At 38.2% G+C, this 21,605-nt stretch overlaps 1 protein-coding gene across 3 annotated transcripts in view; it reads right to left on the minus strand.

Moving 5' to 3' along the window:
• Positions 1–5,610, minus strand: part of mamo (maternal gene required for meiosis) — a 172,928-nt gene extending 167,318 nt beyond the window's left edge. For 2 of the 3 annotated variants that reach the window (XM_064684704.1, XM_064684703.1), the window contains exon 1: positions 5,526–5,609. The gene's annotated coding sequence lies outside the window, so the exon portion shown is untranslated. Of the gene's footprint in view, positions 1–5,525 lie in introns of all 3 variants that reach the window. The other variant, XM_064684699.1, reaches the window with a different exon arrangement.
• Between the last annotated feature and the right edge of the window lie 15,995 nt (positions 5,611–21,605).

Below are 21,605 nucleotides of genomic sequence, written 5' to 3' on the forward strand. Positions count from 1 at the left end.
TAACAACAAAAACGACAGCAAAATGAAAAAAAAAAAACAAATAGAAAAAAATAAAAATATCAAACAAAAACTAAAATAAAACAAAAATTGAAAAGATTCACAAAATTATGCACATTTTATGGTTGAAACCCTTTTTTTGCTGGGGGCCGAAAAACACATAACAGGGGGCGAAAAACAAAAAAAAAATAATAGAAATATAAATAAAGAAAGTCCAGAAGCGGGACTACCCCTGATGTGGGCAGCGACGTCGACGGCAGCGTCTGATTAATTGAAGTGCGAGTTTCGCAATGAGAAAAGCGACAGAAAATAAAACAACAACAGTAAAATGGAAAGCTCACAAAATAAGCGAGAGAGCGACAAAAACGAAAAACGCGGCCAAATTACGTTGGCTACCATTGCCACGTAGTAGCTGCCACATGCCACATGCCACAGTTGCAGGTCCTGCCAGGCTCTTGATGCCTGACCTGGCACGAGCTGCCCTTTTTCTTTTTGCTTGCACTTATTTTGTCAAATGCAAATATAGACGTTTACATACGTCCGACATATAGATACAGGCCCTAAGAGTATATATAAATAAATATATATATACATATATATATATATGTATATATATAGATGTGTGTGCTTGTGCATTTGATGCCAGACAGAAAAGGAAATCGCCAACACTGAATCTAAAAATTGTTTAATTTGCCACTGCAGCTGACGCACGTGTGTGTGTGTGTGCGTGTGTGTGTTATTTTATATCCTGTGCGCCATGCGGCGTATGCGTAATATGTCTATGTAGTTTTATTTCACCGTCTGGATTATATTGATTTGCCCAGAACTGAAACAACTATTCGCCCGTTAACGTGTGCCAAATGCAATCAAAGCATTTTATATCTATGCCGCCCGCATATCTAAAACTGCGCATTTCTTTCTAAATCACCAAATAAACCATCTTTATATCAAGAATTAAAGAAAACTAAGCTCAAACAGCATTGCCAGAGGCTGACTGTTGGGTACAAAAGCTTTTCAGTCTGAAAGCTTTAAAGCTCACAGCCGTTTGCCTCTGCTCGCAAGTCCGTAAAGGTTGCAACAGCGGAAAAGTCAGCTGAGCTTTTTTAATTGACAATTCCTCTTTCTGCGTCATTCGCAAAGGTTTTGCTAGCAGCTACAATAGGTTTGCCTCTAATTAGCTGGGATGATTTATGAGAAATCCCAAAAGAACATTATTCGCCAACGTTTTACTGGCATCAAGATCAGTTATCGTTACTTATACGCCTTCATCCCTTTATACACCTTTATCTTAGCAGTTTTATTGACAGTTCCTCTTTTTGCGCCATTCGCCAACGTTATACTTGCAGCTGAGTCTGTTATCGTCATTTATGGCCTTTCTCTCCTTATTCGCCCTTATCCCTTCATACACCTTTATTCCGAAAAGATCTAAATCGACATGACAATGTGTCTTAGCCTTTTGACAATTTCTCCTTTAGCGCCATTCGCAAACGTTTTACTGGCAGCAAAGTTAGTTATCGTTCTCACTTGTCTCAGAGAACATCTAAATCGAAATTGGCATATTAATTGTTATTCCTCTTTCCTGTTATTCCTCATTCGCCAACGTTTTACTGGCCGCCTCTTATGAGCTGTAATATTAATGAGTATCCATGCCGCATTCGTCAACATTTCGCTGGCAATTCGAATGGCCCAATAATCAGTTATGTATGTATATTCATAGCCAAGTTGATTAATGTGACTGATTAAATTCGAGCTCGAGCTAAGCATTAAATACGTGTACTCATTAGGCTCATAAGCACTCATAAGCACAGCTTGAATTGCGTGTCAGGAGCATAAGCCTATGCCCAACTCCTGCCCTATGCACATATCATTGTCTACCTAAATCACCTTGCCGGGCAGGTTAAAGCATTTAGCTGAAGACAAAGTTGCGGCTCTCTCAGTTCAACAGCAGTTGCTCATTAGCTGCACAAATGCACGAGGCAGGAAAACTTTCAAAATGCAGCAATGCATTTATGCGAATATTCAATGAAGTTTTGTTTTTTTTTCTTCTATTTTTTGCCAGCTCAAAAAAAGGCTATTAATAACAATAAGAAATCAAGCTAGAGCGTCGCGCATGCGAAAAACACGCACCAAAAAAACATTCGGGCCCAAGGGAGAGCCCAGCTGGTGAGCTGAAGACGACTCCAGACCAGATAAAACCGTCTCAATTCCAGTTCCACAATCAATCCCAGAGACACCGAGACTTCGACTCTGACTCCGACTCCGACTCCGACTCCAACTGCGACTTCGACTCCGACTGCGACTGCGACTGCGACTGCGACTGCGAGTTGTGACTGCGTGCGTGGGTGTTTATAAATATTTATAATTGCAATGCGATTTTTCAATAAACTTTGCAACAAAATTGCACGCGGCATTTGGTGTGAAAAGTTTTTTACTGACTTTGCGCAACGAATGGGAATGCAAAATACACAATCATTAGCTAAAGCAACAACTCGAGAAATGGCGAATCAGCGAAAGATCCGAAACTATACCGGGACTCTATGCGCGGCCGGGAAGATGAGGAAATGGAAATGCTTGGCAATGGAACAGTCTGCTTAGAGCCAGTCGACTGACAGACACAGCCGGGAATGCTTGGCAATGGAACACTATTCTTTAGCTAAAAATTATGTGCGTTTCATGGGAAAACAAAGCTTAAGGCAGCTAAGCTTAACAAATACAAATAGATGGGAACGCTTGGCAATGGAACACTATTTTTTAGCTAAAAATTATGTGCGTTTCATGGGATTTTAAAGTTAATACAGCTCTGCTTTGCATAGTCACAATCGGAAAACGTAGCGCTTACCAACACTAGTTATCAAAGGCAGATAGCTTGAAACGTTTGGGAATAGAACACTATTTCGCAGGTTTCATGGGATTTCAATGCTTGCAGTGAGTAAAAAAAAAAAAGATTGCTGGGAACGCTTGGCAATGGAACACAGTTTCTTAGCGGGAAATTATATTGGGAATTATGATGGGATTTTAATGCCAATGACATCACAGCTTGTAAAACACAGATAACTGGGAACGCTTGGCAATGGAACACTGTTTCTAAGCCGAAAATTATAAATGTTTTTATGTGCTTTCAAAGTCAAAGACAGCTTTGCTATTTATTCTTTTACCACCGAAACGCTTGGAAATGAAACAAATGAACTATTTTTATCAATTGAAGTATTTAACTAATGTTTCCCGAGCCTGCGCTTAAATAATTATGCTATAAATTACATTTAAAACAAACTTTGGATGTGGATTAAGAGATAAGAGGTATATAAACCTTTTTATAAGCTGCTCGCTTTCATTAGCTTTCATTTAAGTGGAGCAATTAAAATTGTTTCTGGCTGCAGGCGCCGGAATTGTATTTTATTATAATATCATTAACATTTACTTTATTCTTTATTCTTTTCAGCTTATTCTTGCCCTTTTCGCTGGCTCGTCAGAATGTCGCCGGAAGGCGAATTAGTCAGTCGGTCGGTCCGAAAGTAGTTCCTAATTCTGAGCAAGCATTTGGTTAGCTATTTAGCTTCTGTCTTTCTTTCTTTCTGTCTTTTTTTTGCACTTGACGGCACTTTTTTGTTTGTGGCCCACAAATGTGGTTTTTTTTTTCTCCACCTTTTCCAGCTACACATTTGATAACATTCAGCAAATTTTCAGCGCACATCCGCTTCTTGTTAAATGCTATCAATACCTCGATACAAATGGGAAGTGAAATGGTGAAAAGAAAAAACCAAGCAGAAATTATTGCAATAGTTCCAGAAAATTCGCTTACGCTTACGCTTAACTTTTATTTTATTTTATACCAATTTGTGACTTTGGAAGCTTTCATATCATATCATATCATATCATATCATATCATATCATATCACATCCTATCAATCATATCCTAGCATAGCATATTATGTCATTTTACATCATGTCATATTATATCCAATCAATCATGTCTTAAACTATCAATCATATCATATCCTATCAATCATATCATAAGCTATCAATCACATCATATCCTTCTATATCATATCATATCATATTCTATCAATCATTTCCTATCAATCATATCCTAGCATAGCATATTATATAATATCATATCATATCATATCATATTATATTATATCATATTCAATCAATCATATCATATTCTATCAATTATATTCTGTCAATCATATCTTAGCATAGCATATTATATCATTTCACATCATGTCATATTATATCCAATCAATCATGTCTTAACCTATCAATCATATCATATTCAATCAATCATATCATAAGCTATCAATTATATTCTATCAATCACATCATATCCTTCTATATCATATCATATCATATTCTATCAACCATTTCCTATCAATCATATCCTAGCATAGCATATTATATAATATCATATCATATCATATCATATCATATCATATTATATTATATTATATCATATCATATCATATTCCATCATTCATTTCCTATCAATCATATCCAAGCATAGCAAATGATATCAGATCATATCATACCATATCACACCAAATCCTACCATATCATATCATATCATACCACATATATCACATCCATCACATATATCACATATGTATATAAATACCCATCAAATGTTCGACTAATAATTAACTATATTGAATACAAAGCCCAGAAAAGCTTTTTATGCATCTACTAATTTTCTTTCATATTCGATTAGCACATTTTTTAACTACATTTTTTATACATCTATGTACAATTTAATCTATATATAATACAAACTAAATTCATTAAAGAAATAAATAAAGAGATAAAAAGAAAGAAAATAAAAATTCTGAAGATTTTTGCAGTTGATACAAAAATAAAAGCCAGAAATGTTGACTCTATCTTACAGAATGCCTAGACATATAATATATATATAACATATATGTATATATAGACATATATATTTAACAACATCAAGATATATATCTATCCATATATCAATATATATATAGTGCATTATAGTTTATTCTAATCTGAGTAGTATTTTGTTAATCAACAAGTTCAAAACTCTTTGTTGTTAGCTTACAGATGCCTAGATATATATTGATGTAAAATCGAATAGTATTCAGTTAGTCGCCCCATAGAAACTTTGCATACGCAGTATATATCTGTACAGATGATATCTATGTTCTAATATATATAACAGTTAGTTCTCATCGATTGACTGATATTTTGTTAAGCAAGAAGTAGGCAGGATCCTGTTAAGAGCCTGCGTGGCTAAAGTGTTCGAGCGTCGAACCAACCAGCTAGAAGTAGCTGGTTCAATGCATAAATGTGTGATTGACACTTGAAAGTTTTATAGAAGAAGCATTTTCAATGCGGTTGCGAATTGGAACTAACAAAAGTTTACCTGCTTAAAATTCGAGTATTTCGCATATTTTCTACATTTTCCGAGGCCTAAAAATTATCACTTGAACTTAAATTACCAATTTTTTGCATTTTACAAATATGTTTTGCAAAAGTTATTCAAATTTTAATAAATAGTTTTTACTTACCATAAACGCCAAACACCGCAGTTTAATACTTTGTTGTTGTTGTTGTTGTTGTCGATATTCTTGTTGTCTGCTTTTTTTGCATTTGTTTTTATTTTTTCTCTCTTTTTTTTTTTAATGCTTGTTTTTTGGTTTTTTCAAATTAGTTCGAAAGTGAATTTGTTTGCTTGCGGAACCAAAACCAAATTTTTGTTCATATTTTTTCTTTTGCTTTTGTTGTTTTCTTTCTCTTTTTTTTTTTTGTTTTTTAATATTTTTAGATGTTCTCAAAAAGTTCAATTTTTTTTGCTTTTTATTTTTTTGGTTTTAACGGCCCAACATTTTTTGCTTTGACTTTTGTTTGGGATTTTCCGTTGTTTGGTTTTTTGTTGAACAAAAAATTGAAAATTGAGAAATTTTGCAACTTTTGCGACCTAACAAATTTCGTTTTATAGCATTTTGCGGTCAGTTAGGGGCGGCAGGCGTGGCAAATGAGGAACAAATGCAGCTTGCGAAAATGGTTCAAAAAAACAACCAAAAAAAAAAAGGAAAAACAGGACGAAGAAGAAGAATAGCGTTAAATGGCTGCAAATTCAAATCCAAACTAGACATGAAAATTGTCGCAAGTTGGGCACGAAATGTTGTTGTTCGCTTTGTTGTTGTTGTTGTTGTTGTTCTGGTTGTTGTTCTGGTTGTAGTTTGACTTTTCACACACACACACGCCGGCTGCTGCGTTGAATTGCATTCGCTTGTTGTTGCAGTTGTTGCAGTTGTTGTTGTTGCAGTTGTTGTTGTTGATGTTGCAGTTGTTGTTCTGGTTGTTGTTCTGGTTGTTGCATTGCAGAGTTGTTTGTTTTGTTTGTCGCTTTATAATTTTTCTTACTCTTTTGTTATTATATTTTGCAGATTATTTTCATACTGTGTAAATTTTTGTTGTTGTTTAAAAACGCTTGTGTTTGTTATGAATTTTGTTATAAAACATTTTTGTTGCTGTTGCTCTTGCTGTTGTTGTTGCTGTTGTTGTTGTTGTTGTTGTTGTTGTTGTTATTGTGTTTTGAGTTTATGCCTGCAAAAAGAGAGATTTTTGTAAAATTTGTTTCGGGCCTTTAGCAAATTTGCCGACGCTAAAAACACACACGACACAAACAAAAAAAAACCAACACAGACAAAAAAAAAACGTGCAACAATAAATGTTGCAAGCTGCGCTTAAGGACGCACGCACGCACACAAGCAAATTGCGCGCGCAACAAGAACAAGCAACAGACGCAACACACAACAAACAAATGCATAAATATGCAACATTTATGTTTAAATTAATTCATAATTTCTTTTAATTTCAGTTGTTGTTGTTGTTGTTGTTGCTGTTGCTTTCATGTCGTTTGTTGTTGTTGTTGCTGTTGCTGTTGCTGTTGTAGTGTTGTGCATGCGGCCGCGCTGCAAGTGAAACGAACGTACGAACGTATGAAGGTGTCTGCAAGAACTGCAATCGCATCGCGTGTAAAATCTCTGCGAAAGTCCAAAGCGCAAAGAACGTGCAAAACGTAACGAAGGCGACGACAGCAGCAGCAGCAGCAGCAGCAGCAGCAGGCAGCAGGCAGCAGGCAGCGACGTCGACGACGACGTCAGTGTTGCGAGCGAGGCGAATGCGAGTGCGCTTCGGTCGCAGCACGACGACGACGACGACGTCGCCTTGCAAGCGCTTTGCGTGCGTGTGTCTATGTGTGTGAGTGTGTGTGTGTGAGTGTGCGAGCCTTAAGAGCGCCGCACGCGCTTTGTCAAGAGCAAAAACGCAGCAGCAGCAGCAGCAGCTGCAGCTTGCAGCGCGCTCTCTCACGCTGCCCAACTCTTGCGCTCACACTCTCTGGCGCGCTCTTTCACTCAATTGCGCTGCGAGTGAGCGTCGCACGCAAATCAGCTGCAACTAACTAACTCAAATGGACACCAAGGCAGGCGGCGGCAGCACGTTGTCGCTGCGGTCAGCGCGGCGTATGCGTAATATGTGTAATCTTTGCAGGGGGGGTGGGGGGTAATAAACGAAAGCGAGGGGGGTGGGGGCAAATGCGACCTGTGCTCAGCTGTGAAAAACAGTGCCAAACTGGAGCGCAGTCCGACAACATAGCTCAACATTTTGTTGCGGAAATTCGACAACTCAATTTGGACATTTACAGTTATGATCGTAACCAAATTATGTGCCAAGGAGACTTCTTTCATGTGTTGGAAAACGGACTAAAAGAAGTTGTTTAACAGCAAAAAGAATGTTTAACAGATTCTGTTAACAGTTTTTTTAATCTAACTGAAAGCCAATTTTTTGCGTCGCATTAACAGACCAAACAAAAAAAAAGCCTAAAACTCAGATGAAATAAGTTCCACAAAGCTCTACAACTTGCACACTTCCTAAATTTACGAATTAACTTAAATATATATAATATTATATATATTTAAATTAAATACATATATATGTGTATATAATATATTTTTGTTTCACTTATTTTTTTAGATTTTCGTTTTAACTGAAAATTTAAAAAAAAATATATATAATATATATATATTTTTTTTAAGATTTCCCTATACTTAAATTTTTATATATGCATATGTATATTTTTTCAAGATATTTGTTTTAATATAATTTATAGTCATTTTAAGATTTTCCATTTAACGAAATATTTAAAAGCATATATATAAATATATATATTTTTTTTATTTTTTTTTTGTTTCAAGGAATATTTGAAAATCTTTTTAGTTTTTAAAAGTTTTTCGTTTGACTTAAGATTTTCCTTTCAATTTCATAACTTTTTTAGGTCTGGGATTCAATTTATTGAAGTAAAAAGTGAAAACAATTTTGTTTCAATACATTTCTTGTCTGATATATTTTTTTTAAGATTTTTGTTTTAACTGAATATTTGAGCGTATATTTATCATTTTGAAAATTTTCATTTTAATTAAATGTTAAAAAAACCCTTTTAACTAAATATCTCTTTTTAAACTTTATGTTTTAATTAAATGTTTAAACAAATTCTTTTTTTTCCAAGATTTTCGTCTCAATTAAAATGTTAAAGAATATATATTTTTATAAATGTTTTGCTATAGCTGAATGTTTTCATAAATTTTGTTTATATAATTCAAATGTCTTTTTATTTATTTAATATTCTTTTTTTGCTTCAACTGAAATTAAGTCTCGCGCGTTGTTTTTACTTCGAGTTGTTCTCAAAAAGTGCGAAGTTCTCTTTGACAAATTCTTGTTTTAATATGTGAAACTCCGCATTTTCAATTTCATTTTCTGTTTCAATTGGTTTTTCTTTTTTGCCTGGGAACTTATTTCACTTGTTTATGCAATCGGAAATCGAAAGTTTCGACTTGATCTTAGCTTCAGCCAAGATTCTGCAGATCAAACTTTGTGCTCATATCCTTCAGAGCATGGATATATGTATACATATATACGTATATATATATATGATTATATAGCTCGGGATCTGCACAGTAATTTTTTCTTTAACACAAGACAAAAAGCTAAATAAAAGTTTTCCAAAAGGCCGACGGCAAGGCGTCCTCTCACTCTCTCTCTCTCTCTCTCACTCTCACTCACTCACACGCACTTGTTCCCTCTCTCTCTCTTTCTCTCTCGATCTCTCTCTTTCGCTCACTTGGATCTGATCGCTTCCTGTTGGATCTGATCTCTGCGCACACAAGAATTCACAATTCCAAAAAATTGCAACAAAAAAAAAAAGTTAAAAAACTTGGCAAACTCTTTTCAAAATGTTTTCACTGATTTTTCTTGATAATTTGTATCTTATTTCTTTTTGATTTGACAAACAACAAACTAGATTTTGCTGCTTAAAATAATAAAATTTTTCAATTTTATTTCGATATTTTCTTTTCTTTTCAAATATTTTCACTACGCACCAGGAAAAAAATTTGGTTTTAAACACAGCAAAAAAAAACGAACAAAAATTAAAAAATGCAGTTTTTTTTTAGTTTTTTTCTGCAAAATTTTGCATTTTTGCAGATTCGCGCGCGACGCGTTTGGATTTTCTTTATTTTGTGCAGAATTTTCGTGAGTTTTTCCTATTTTATTTTTTTCTTTTTTTTTTACTTTTTTACTTTTTTCGCTGAGCTGCGGCAACAACTTGAAAAATTGCGTTAAATTTGTTGAATTTGTATTTGTATTTATTTCTTGGTGATTTTTGAAGAATTTTCGTTTGATGATTTTTATTTGGTTGTTGTGTGTTTTCTCGATTGTTGTTGGTTGTTGTCGGTTTGTTGTTGCTTCTTCCGCGAGCTGCGTACGTGCGCGACAACGTGCGGATCTGTTATGATTCAATACGTTTTCGATACGTTACGTTGAACGTCGCCGGACCACGCGGCAGGCGGCGACGTCAACAGCGGCAGCGCGACAGGCTCACACAGCAACACACACACACAGGCACACAGGCACACATGCACACAAAGAGACGCAGCGACGCGCAGAATGCAAAAAGCACAAAAAAAAAGAATAGCAACAGAAAAGAAACGAGCAAGAAGCAGCCGCAGCCGCAGCAGCAGCAGCAGCAGCAACGATTCTAAACGCGCGCTGCGCTGCGCTGGCTGAGCGCTCAAAAGTTGAGCGCAGCTCAGAGCTTGGCAGCGACGCACCGCTGCAATCGGCAAAGCCGACGTCGCTGCAGGCAGCGGGCAGCGGGCAGCGACAGCAGCCCCCCAAAAAGTGGCCACCCACACAAACACAAGCGCAGTAGCCCCAAAGAGCGTGACACACGCGAAACACACACACACACACACACACACACACACACACACACACACACAGGCACACAGGCCAACAGCGAAACAGACACATGCACATGCACACACACAGACAGGCTGCCAGGCAGACGGACAGCGGCAGAGGCAGCGGCAGAGACGCGCGCTCACGCTCTCAATGTCCATGTGTGCGTGCAAGTGTGTGTGTGTGTGTGTGTGTGCGTGTGCTCGCGCCTGTGAGCCAATCAACGGCAAATGAGTCGCAGGCGCAACACACAAATAATTATTAGTTATTATGTTTATTTACATAATATTTAAAAAACAGCAAGATATTAGAAAAGAAGAAGAGAGAGCGCGACAAATGCGAAGTAAGAGAAAATATTAAACAGAATCAAAAATGCGTGTAAAAATAAATATGTATAAAGGAGCCTAAAATAATAGGTAAACTTTTGGGGAATTAGAAAGGGAAAAAAATGCAAATAAATTAAATGAACAAAATTTTAATTTAATTTAAGTTAAATAAAAAACAAGGAAATAAAAATGAAAATAATAATAAGTAAATATATAAATAAAAAAATATAAATAAAAAATAATAATAAAAAAGATGTAAATAAATATGAAAAATAAATAATATTTAACCAAAAATTCAAAATAGAAAAGGGACTGGGAAAATAGAATACAATCAATATTTAAATAAGATTTACATTCTTCAATCCTAGAATCTATTTTGTTGGTTATTTTTATTTAATATATATTATTTATATTTTATTTTGTATATTCCCTTATTTATTATATTTTTTTTTTCTATATCAATTCGTTTTATCTAAACTTGAAAATATTCTGTTTTAATTTACTTTTCAATTACCCTTTTTTTTATTTGTTTTCTACATTGAATCCTTTTATTAACAATTAAAAAACTAAAGGTTTTAATTTTAATTTTAAATTTATATTCGCTCATTTTTTAAAAAATAATCTTCAAGTTTAAATTAAACTTTTCTATTCCCACAATTTTTAATTTATTCTCTACGCTTCTTTCTTTTATTTATTTTCGACTTTTTGCTTTACTCCTTCTCCTCCTTCTTTTGTAGCTATGTACTTATTGTATATATAAACACATACAAGAGAGGGATATGCTATCGATATACCTCTGAGTTATCGATATGTTAAGCATAATCGATTTCATTTAAGTATGAGAGATCGAGTTGCAAGATTTGTAGCATATTTAAGTGGAAATTCTTTAATTACGAAAGCCAGGAAAATAAATATCGACATTTGAACATATGTATATTCAACATATTCCAATTGAAGTCAAGATTTGCACAGTTAAACAAAGAGTGTAACTAAAGATATTTTTTTAGTTTAATAAATGTTGAAAACCAGAAGACTCGAAATTCGAGAAAAAGATCACACGCGCTTTTTTGCGGAAGATTTTCGCGGCAAGTGAGCTGAAAATCGAAGCCAGAGAGAGAGAGAGATGGAGAGAGAGGAGGGGGGGGGGGGTTGAGGGAAGGGGCCAATGAAATGCCAAATCTTCTCATTAGAGCGTTGAGCGAAAGAGAGCGCAGATAATGAGCGAGAGGCGAATTGCAAAAATGACGCACATTTTATTAAATTTAAACTATTTTCTTTTCAATAAATGTGAAGTCTATTGACAGTGGAGTGCGGTTGCGGGGGCGGGGGGTGATTCTAACAGAGTTGAAAGCCGCCAAAAAAAAAAAAAAACAACCGCGTCGAATTTGTTCTATGCAGAAATTTGCAATAATAAAAACAGAAAGTGAGCGGCGCGCACAGAGAGAGAGCGAGGGGCTAGGAAGCGGGGGAAGGGGGGGGCGCGAGTGTGAGAGAGCGAGTGAGAGCGAGGCTTTACGCACCAAGCAAACACCCCCCCCCTCACTCCATTCCTCCCCCCCCACACAGCGATCTCACAAAGAAAGTTGCCCAATTTTTTTTTTAGCTTGCACTTTTATTAATTTTTTTGTATTATTTATATTCATTTTTTTTTGCCACGCAGCGTTTGTGTAAATTTTTTTTTTAAATTGAAAAAAAATATCCATATTTTTTTTAAATTTTTTTGAATTATTTTAATATTTTGTTTTGTTGTTGTCTATTTATGTACGAAAATTGTTTGGTTTTAGAAAATTGTGAAATTCGTGTTGGATTTTCTTAGCGCTTCACTCACACACAAGCGACGAGGAGCAAACGAAACAACTGAATGAACAAACTGAACAACTCTGAGCTGAGGCGACGTCAACGGCAGCGGCGACTGAGGCAGCGGCGACAGAGGCTCGCAGTTGGCGTTCTACACTGAGCGTTGCGTCCACTGCGCTCCAAACCAAAGCAAACCAAATCAAACACACACACAAACACACACACACACACATGCGGACAATAATTTTTTGCAAACTGCAAAAGTCGGCGCTCCAAACACACACACACACACACACACACGCGCGCGCTCAGTACTAGCTACGCGGCAACAGAGTGAAAACGCGCTCACTTGTATTGCAAAAAAAAAAAAAAAAAAAAGTTGCATTGGCGCTCTCACAGAGCGGGATCCTCCAGTTGTCGCCGTCGCAGCAGCAGCAGCAGCAAATGTTGCTAAGCAGCTGCTGTCTTGCTCTTAAGCAACATGTTGCCACGCAACGTATCACACACACACACAACACACACGTACGCGCTGAGAGCGCGCGCGAGAGCATTCTTTGCCATTTGCGAATTCTCTTTTGTTGCGAATTTTGTTCGTCGACGTCGTCGTCGTCGCCAACACACACACACACACACACACACGCACACCTGCCTTGTCTGTTGCTCTCGAGTCGAGTTCCCGTCTGTGTTTGTGCCAAAGAGATCCCAGCGGCTGGCGTTGACGTTGACGTCGACGTCGCTGGCGCTGCTTGAGCGTGCGAAAAAATTAGCAAATAAAAAAGCAACAACACAACGCACGCACACACACACACACACACACAGGCACATGGCATAGAAAAAGTGTGCAAAAAAGCGCAAAAAATTAGAAAACACAAAGCACACGCACACAGATACACGCACGCACACACACACACACACACAACAAGTTAACTTTTTGGGCTCGCAAAAAAAAGCAACGCAAAAAAAAACATAAATTAAATGAGAAAAAAAAAGCGTTTCGCGCAGATATCTCGCTAGGGGCCCCCGATGAGTCTAGAAATGGGCGCAACAACAACAACAACAACAACAACAACAACTAAGCAACTTAGCCGACAAATTCGCACAAGATTTTTGCAGCGCGCAGGGTGGGCGGCCGGGGCGGCGCTGCCCAGACAAACGACATAATTAATCATGAGTGTGTTTGTTGTTGTTGTTGCTGTTGTTGTTGTTGCTGGCTGACTGAAAGCTGCGGCTCGCTGCGATCGCGGCGACAGTTTGACGGGCGCTGTGCGCGCGCGCGTCCGCCTACAATTGGTGCATTCTCTTCGCACGCTTTGGCACGCATGTGCCGCAGTTTGAGCGCCACAATGCCTGACGGTTAGCCGCAACAGTTGTGTGAGCAGCGCACATGGCTCGCTCAGCGCTGCTCAAACTGTACTTATAAAAAAAACTGTAAAACTGAACTGATTGAGATGTAGCGCAATTTTGATGAATTTAAGGCCAGCAATTATTTAGATTAATTAATTTAAATTAGTTCTATATTTAATATAAATTAAGGCGATATTTGATTGTACTTTTTTTTAATTTTAATCAACAATAAATTGAATTAATTTAGTTTAAATTCTATTATTTTGCTACTTTGTATTAATTTAATTTTTAATTGAATTGAGTTATTATTTTTTAAATTAAATTTAAATATTCGGTTTCTTTTAGTTTAAATTAATTTAAATTTAGTCAATAATAAATTGAATTATTTGAATTTAAATATTAAATTGTTTATAAATTGTTGAATTCATTTAACAATAGTTTCAAATTAATTTAATTACTTTAAGTTTACTTTAGTTTCATTGATTTAATTAAATTTTAAGCTTATTTAATGCTTTGGTAACTTTAAATAAATTTAATTTAAGTTTTAATTTAATTGAATTTAAATATTTTATTACTCTAAATTAATTTAATTTACATTGAATTTAATTATTCTTTAATTAATTTAATTTATTGAATTATTTTTTTATTTTGATATTAATTTTTTTTTAACTATTAGGCTGATTTGACTTAATAGCATAATTTAATTATTAATTTAATTAAAATTTGCAATTTACCTGGGCGAAAAATCCACGGGCGAAGCACTAATTCCATTTTAACAAACAACGCACGCGCAACGCCGGGTAACTTCAGCCTCGTCTGCAATAAAGTATTATATTAATTTAACAATATATTTATATACATATATTATATTATATTTATATTTATATAGACATACATACATATATGTATGTACATAAATATCCATTTCAATTTTCACATTGATCTATGCAATAATAACTTTTACTTTAAGTTCAAATATCGCGATCTGCGGTTGCACAAGCACTGCCACAGTTTGACGATTCAATTGCGCTTACAGTTTGACAGCGATAGCGCGTGCAGATCGTGCGCCTTGAATGCGACAACAACGCATAACTAAACCCCGCACCTCACCCCCCCTCACCCCCCCCCCTCGCCCACGTACTTAGCTTCTGCCAGTGCATATGCTCGCACTCTCTTTCGTACAACCCCTTCGCCCCCTTCGCCCCCCCTCTTCCGCGTCTACCCACTCACGCGCCCTGCTTTACGAAATCCTTTTACAAGTTTTGCTTTTTTTTTTGGTATTTTTCTTGGTTTTATTTTGTTTTAAATTTTGTTTTGGATTTTCATCGTGGGTTTTGTTTTTATTTGAAAATTCGTTGTTTGCTCAATAAAATCGAAATGCAAGCTTAGCCCCAGCCCCCGCCCCCGCCCCCTGCCCCTGCCAACTGCCTCGTCACCGCCACCACTTCCTGTGCAGTGCAACTCCTCCTCCTCCCCCCCCCCCCCCTCTCCTGCCAACCAACCGCAACAGCACAGCGCCTTCGAGTCTTCGTTTTTTGGGCATGTCAGCAACCCCTTTTGGGCCAACGCACGGCCTGCCAGAGCCGCCGTACACTGCAGCCCACAAGCACCCAGCCCCCCCCCCCCCTCCCCTCACCACTGCCCACTTTAGACAGCACGCAGTCGCCACACACACACACACACACACACACAGAGACAGAGACGCAGCACGCAACACTCAAATAAACTCATGGGCGCCCAGACATTGACTCCAAAAAGGCAACAAAAACAAGCCAAAGGGTGCGATGAGCGTGGCGTCAAGCCATGGGAGAGGGGGAGGGGAGAGGGGGAGGGGGCAGGGCCTGGCAGCAGCAGCGGCAGCAACTGAATTGACTCTGTGCCTATGTGCAAGGCCCAGCGGCCGATAGACGCCCCCACACAAACACAAACACACACACGCACACACACACACGGAGACACAGACGTAACGCAGACTACGCTGACGCCGATACCGACGTCGACGTCGACGTTAACGGCGACGTCAACCGACAAGTTTCGTCCTTTGGCTTTGGCTGCTTCGTTTGCGTTTTTTGCGCTCCTTTTTGTTGGTCTGCGTTGCCAAGGGTTTCCTTTGTTCAAACCTACTACGACTCACAGTACCCCATCCCCCCCCCCCTCCACCCACCCACCAACCAACCTCCTCCCACTCACTCGGCGCACACACACGCTGCCCGCTTCATCCCCGGCGTCGTCGTCAGCTTCTTGGCACGACAAGTCTGTTGCACTCACGACCCCACGACGACGACGACGACGACGACGACGACGACGACGTCGACGTCGACGGCGTCGCCGCCTAATGACTAACGGACACTTTTTTCTGCGCTACGTTTTATGCCCAATAACTGTTCTTGTTGTTCTTCTTCTTGTTGTTTTTGTTTTCATTTTTTTGGGTATTTTTATTTTCGCTTCTTGCATTTTGTTGTTCTTTGTGCGCGCTGCGTGCCAGCTATACCACCCCCCCTACCACCCTCCCCCCCTACCACCCTGCTGCACACTTTAGCAACTTATGCCCCCCCCCCGCCCCCGCCCCCTCGGTGGTCTGACAGCTACAAGCGCTGCTTGCCCAACGCCTGCTTGAAAACATTTTTTGTGTTTTGCATTTTTTGTTTTGCTCGTTTTGTTCGTTGCGTTTTTCGTCGTCGCCCGTTGCCGGCAGCGCTGCACGCGGCGACGTCGCGACGCTGACGCCGCGTCGCTCTCAATACGCGCGCTCCGCTCAATGCAAGAGGCCAATTGCAGTTGAGAGAGCGAGTGCGATGTCTGGAGCTGGAGCGACCGAGCGAGCGCGCGCGCTCCTTTGGCAACATGTTGCGCGCAACATTTTTGCATTTATTTTAATTAGATGCGTGTGCGGCACGTGGACAGCGGCAGCGGGGCGGCGGGCGGATAGGTTAACCAAAAAGTTGTTTTCATAAATGCAGCTGGATATGAAACAAATGTATGAAGAGCGCAAGAGCGCGAGGGAGAGCGAGCGAGAGAAAGAGTGAGAGAGGGAGAGTGAGCCTGGCAATGTTAATGAACTGACGCCATGAAGCTGTTCAGATGCTTTGACTGGCGGCCAGGCGGCTGCTTGAGCGGGTGATGGTTGTGGGGGGACTCGATGGTAGGTAGGGGGAGGGGGGAGGGAGGGGGGGGTTCTAGTGTTAGATTGTACGGGCATTTGGCAAGGATTCCGCTGTGGATTTGCCAAGAAATGATATTTTTATAGCCGCCCGTTGTGGTGCAAAAGCGAAAGCAGCCAAGCACCGAGGCGCGTGGGGGCCACAGAAATTAGGGGAAAAACAACTTTGCAGCACACACACACACACACACACACACACACACACACACACACACGCACACACATACGCAGAGATATTTGTCTCAAGGCTGCAGCTGCACCCAAATGCGGCACAAACAACTGAAATGGGACAAAGTAATAGCGCACAAGTTAAACAATACCACAGACAATAATATATATGCACCCACCCCCCCCCCCCCCTTGCCAAAGTCCTTTCATTAACTCTGTGAAAAGCTTAGATAAGCGAAAGAAGTTCAAATTGTTACGGTTATTTAAGTTACCTATTTATACTCTAATTTTAATTGACAATCGGCAGCTGTTAAATGGAATTTTTCGTGCTTTTCCTCAAGGAAAATATATTGTGAATTCAAGAGAATTGTTGTTAGGTTATGTTGAAATTTGTGAGGTTACGCTTGTATATGTAAAGTTATGTTATAATTTGTTAGGTTATGTAAGAATATGTTAGTTGTTAACAGATTCTGTTAGAATATGTTAAGCTATGTTAAAATTGATTGCGTTTTGTTAGAATTTGTTAGGTTATGTTAGAATGTGTAATGTGTTATGTTAAATATGTTAGCTTATGTTAGAAATTCTTAGGTTATGCGAGAATATTTATATATTGGGGTATATTAGTTTTTGTTAGATTATGAAGTTACTGTTTGAACTTGTAAGGTTATGTTGAAATGTGTAAGGTTATATTACGTTATGTATGTTATGAAATATGTTAGGTTATGTAAGAATATACTGAGTCTTGTTAGAATATTTTGGGTTATGTTAGAATTTGTCAGGTTATGTTGGTATATGTTAGAATAGGTAAGGTTATCTCAAATTATTTTAATATTTTAATAATATGTTGGAATATGTCGTGGTATGTTAGAATATGTGAGGTTATGTTTTAATATGTTAGGTTCTGTTAGCAATATGTGAGGTTATTTTAAAGTATGTTAGCTTATGTAACATTGTGTGAGGTAACGTTAGAATTTGTTGGGTTATGTTACAACTTGTAAGGTTATGTTAGAATATGTGCGGTTATGTTCGATGAGAGCTCATTTTAATGACAGGAAGGTGAATAGAAATTGCTTTTTTATGACGCTTACGAACTTTGACACTCTGAAACGCAAAGAAATTTTCAAGTTGCCTTTCTAGGCACACATTAGAGGTTCAGTTAGAGAGAGAAGGAGGAAGTAAAGATTTTTACAGATAAATGAAAAGAAATATTGAAATAAATTCAACCAGAATGAAAGGAATTGCTAGCTTCCGAATTTCCCATTGCGACCTTTGATCGATTGCATGCCACGACCTCTTCAAGAGGTCAAAGGGATTAATATTGATAAAGGTAGGAACAACTTAGGGCTATGCTTTTAATTAAAATAAATAAGCAAGCCAAACTTAATGTAAACAATTTAACGGAAGTGACTTTTGCACATAACCTCAAAATGGTATCAGAGCGCGTACCTAACCCAAAAATCCACTTGTAATGCGAACAAAATGTTATTTTACACTTTGCACAGTTTTGCAGCCACTTAACCTCAACCTCAGACCAACTGCAGCAACAGCAACAACAGCAACAGCAACAACAACAAAGGCAACAACAACAAAGGCAACCCACCCTCATAGATAAGCGGCCGAAAAGAAAAGAAGGGAAGGGAAGGGAAAAAATGCAATGTAAACTGCGCCATATTGAAAACTGTCAGCCATTAAAATTTATAGAAATGTGCGAACACTGTAACGCCGGCAGCGACGTTGGCAGCGGCGCAATGTGCGCCTAAAATGCGTGCAGCGGCAGCGACAGCGACAGCGACAATAAAAGCAAAAGCCACATCAGCAGCAACAACAACAACAGCAACAACAAGAATAACATTGCAATCAGCTGGGCTCTTTGGGGAGCCGTAGTAAAAAGTAGTAAAAGCAGCTGCATACAAAAAAAACAACAAAAAAACAACAAAAACAACAACAAGTACAACAAACACAAAGCAACTCAAGAGCAAATAAAGGTCGCCCAACAGCTGCGTAGCAGCGCCGCGTGCAGTTGCAGCATGCAGAGACAGCAACTGAGCGCACAGTCAAATGTAATGCGCGCGTGCTCTCTTTCGCTCTCATGCACTCACTCACACACAAAACTGTGAATATGGCGCGCAAGCCGAGGGGTGTGTGTGTGTGGCTGTGTGTGAGTGTGTGTGTGTGTGTGAGTGTGACTCGTACGCTGAGTGGGCTGGGTTTTCGTGCTGGCTAACTAGTCGCCGTCGCCCAGCCTAAAAGCAGATTCCATGTGTGCCTGTGTGCCTGTGTGTATGTGTGTGTGTGTGTGTGTGTGTGTGAGAGAGTGCATGCGTGTACGTGTGTGTGTACAACTGCACATGGCTGCTGTGTTGGTGTTGTTGTTGTTGCTGTTGCTGTTGTTGCTTTAGTGGCGAGGCTCGTTTTTGTATGTGCGGCTGCTTGTGCGTCCATTGGGCATTGCACATGTGTATACGCCTGTGCGCTTGTGTGTGTGCTAGTGAGCTTTTGCTGTGTGTGCGTGCGTGTCAGGCAAAGCCAAACCCCTCCTCTACTGCCCAATGGCCTGTGCGGGGGGCGTTAAAACGCATAAATGTTGATTACACACAATTTCACATTTTTCTTTTTCGACAAAAAAGTATACAAAAAAAAAATGGGAAATAAAATGTTGTTGTTGTTGTTGTTGCTATTGGTTTGGGGGCGGCGCGGGGGCGTGTGTTGACTGCGCGCCTATGTATGGTCAGCAGTTGCAGCTGTTGTTGTTGTGATTGTTGTTGTTGTTGTATTGGTTCAATTGCAAATGACCAAACAGAGGGGCGCAGTGTAAATATGTATCGCAAATGTTAGTGTGTGTGTGTGTGTGTGTGTGTGTGGAGAGTCGTGTGCATGCATGTACATATATGTACATACGTATGTATGTGTGTCTAATTGTTGCTGCTGCTGTGCGGCATTTGAACAGCACGAGTTGATTGCGTCGACAGAGACGTTCGCGTCAATGGCTCGAATATCAAGAAACGACCGAAAAGTTTTATGTTTTTTTTACTTGTTGTTGTTGTTGTTGTTTTTTGAATACATGTAAGGGATACAAATGCAAAGGATAATGGAAATGTATATGCGTGCATGACATGCGGTGTGAGGTTACGTTTAGTTGAATAACTGAAAACTCCAACTAGAATGCATGTTTCCAACTAGAATGCATACTACAAGAAGAATACGTGTTACTTTATTCATTCCAACCAGAATACATGTTCCTTTTTAATTCTAATTAGTAAATAAATATCTAAGAAAATGCAGTATAAATGTTGTATGAAAAAATTACAGTATTAAAAGGTCTGCGGAGATCATTCAGAGTGAGGTTAGGTTTAGTTGGAATATCGGGCATATCCAATTGGAATTCAAGTTTCTTGGTATTCAAGAGACCTTTTATTCTAATATGTACGAAAATTGTATGAACAAAATAGCAGAAATAAAATCAGGGCAGAGCTCATGCCGAGATCATGCAGAGTGAGGTTAAGTTTAGTTGGAATAACTCCAATCACTCCAATTGGAATACATGTTTCTCTTTATATAATTTTGTTGGAAAATTGTATGAAAAATAAAACAATAGATTTAAAACAGGGCAAAGTTCACGCCGATATCTCTTTGGACTGAAAGTCTAGTTAAATAAGTGTTTATCTTTTGTATGCGTCTTTCATAAATAAAGGATACACATCTTTCTCTGATTTAAATACAGATTCAGTACCTTTAATTATAATATTATATATGTTACTCTCGAGAATTAATTGAAAATATTATTGATAATATATTCCTCAATTTGTTTAATAAAATATTTCTAAATGATATTTGTTGTAAAATTAATCCTGAGTTTCTATTCCTGAGAAATTATTTTGATTTTTTTATTTATTATATTTTATTAATTATTTATTTTGTATCATTATTCAGACAATTTTTTAAAACTTAATTGGGCTAAAATTGGGCCCTAATATTAGTTTTACATTTTTGTCGAGCACTCTCATAATTAGAAACTCTTCTAATTAGGAAATAATATTTTGTATTAATTTTTCCCTTTAAAAAATGGCTTAAAACATAATTTTAAGAACTCTTTTCTGTTATATTAAAACACATTACAGCAATTAATGCTTAAATTATAAAAAGATATAGAAAATATAAAGTACTGATCGGAAATCGGCGTATGCCAATTCAACATGAAGCATTTGCTTCCAATTGGCATTTAAATGCTGCACAGCGAAAGCTGCACGCTGCAAAATTCTTTGGAAACACATGTCACAAAGCTGCTTGCTACGACGATAGCACACATTTGCTTGCCATGAGCGGCAGTGTTGCCAGCACACGGCCTTCATTTATATGTTAGCAAAAAACTAACAAGCTGCTTACTGCTGGCAAATATCACAAATTATAATAATAATTACCAAATGAGCGGGGAAAAATAAAAGTTTTCTTCTAGCTATAAGAGCTTGGCCGCAATCGAATGCAGAATTTTTAACGCTCGCCCAGCGCAGTATCTGGCAACCCTGCGGCGCTGACATAGCGGCTTACACGCA

This window comes from Drosophila montana, unplaced genomic scaffold (assembly GCF_035044405.1).
Source record: "Drosophila montana isolate Dmon_TW-CO22-7 unplaced genomic scaffold, ASM3504440v1 contig_2954_1, whole genome shotgun sequence".
Classification (NCBI taxonomy): Eukaryota; Metazoa; Arthropoda; class Insecta; order Diptera; family Drosophilidae; genus Drosophila; species Drosophila montana.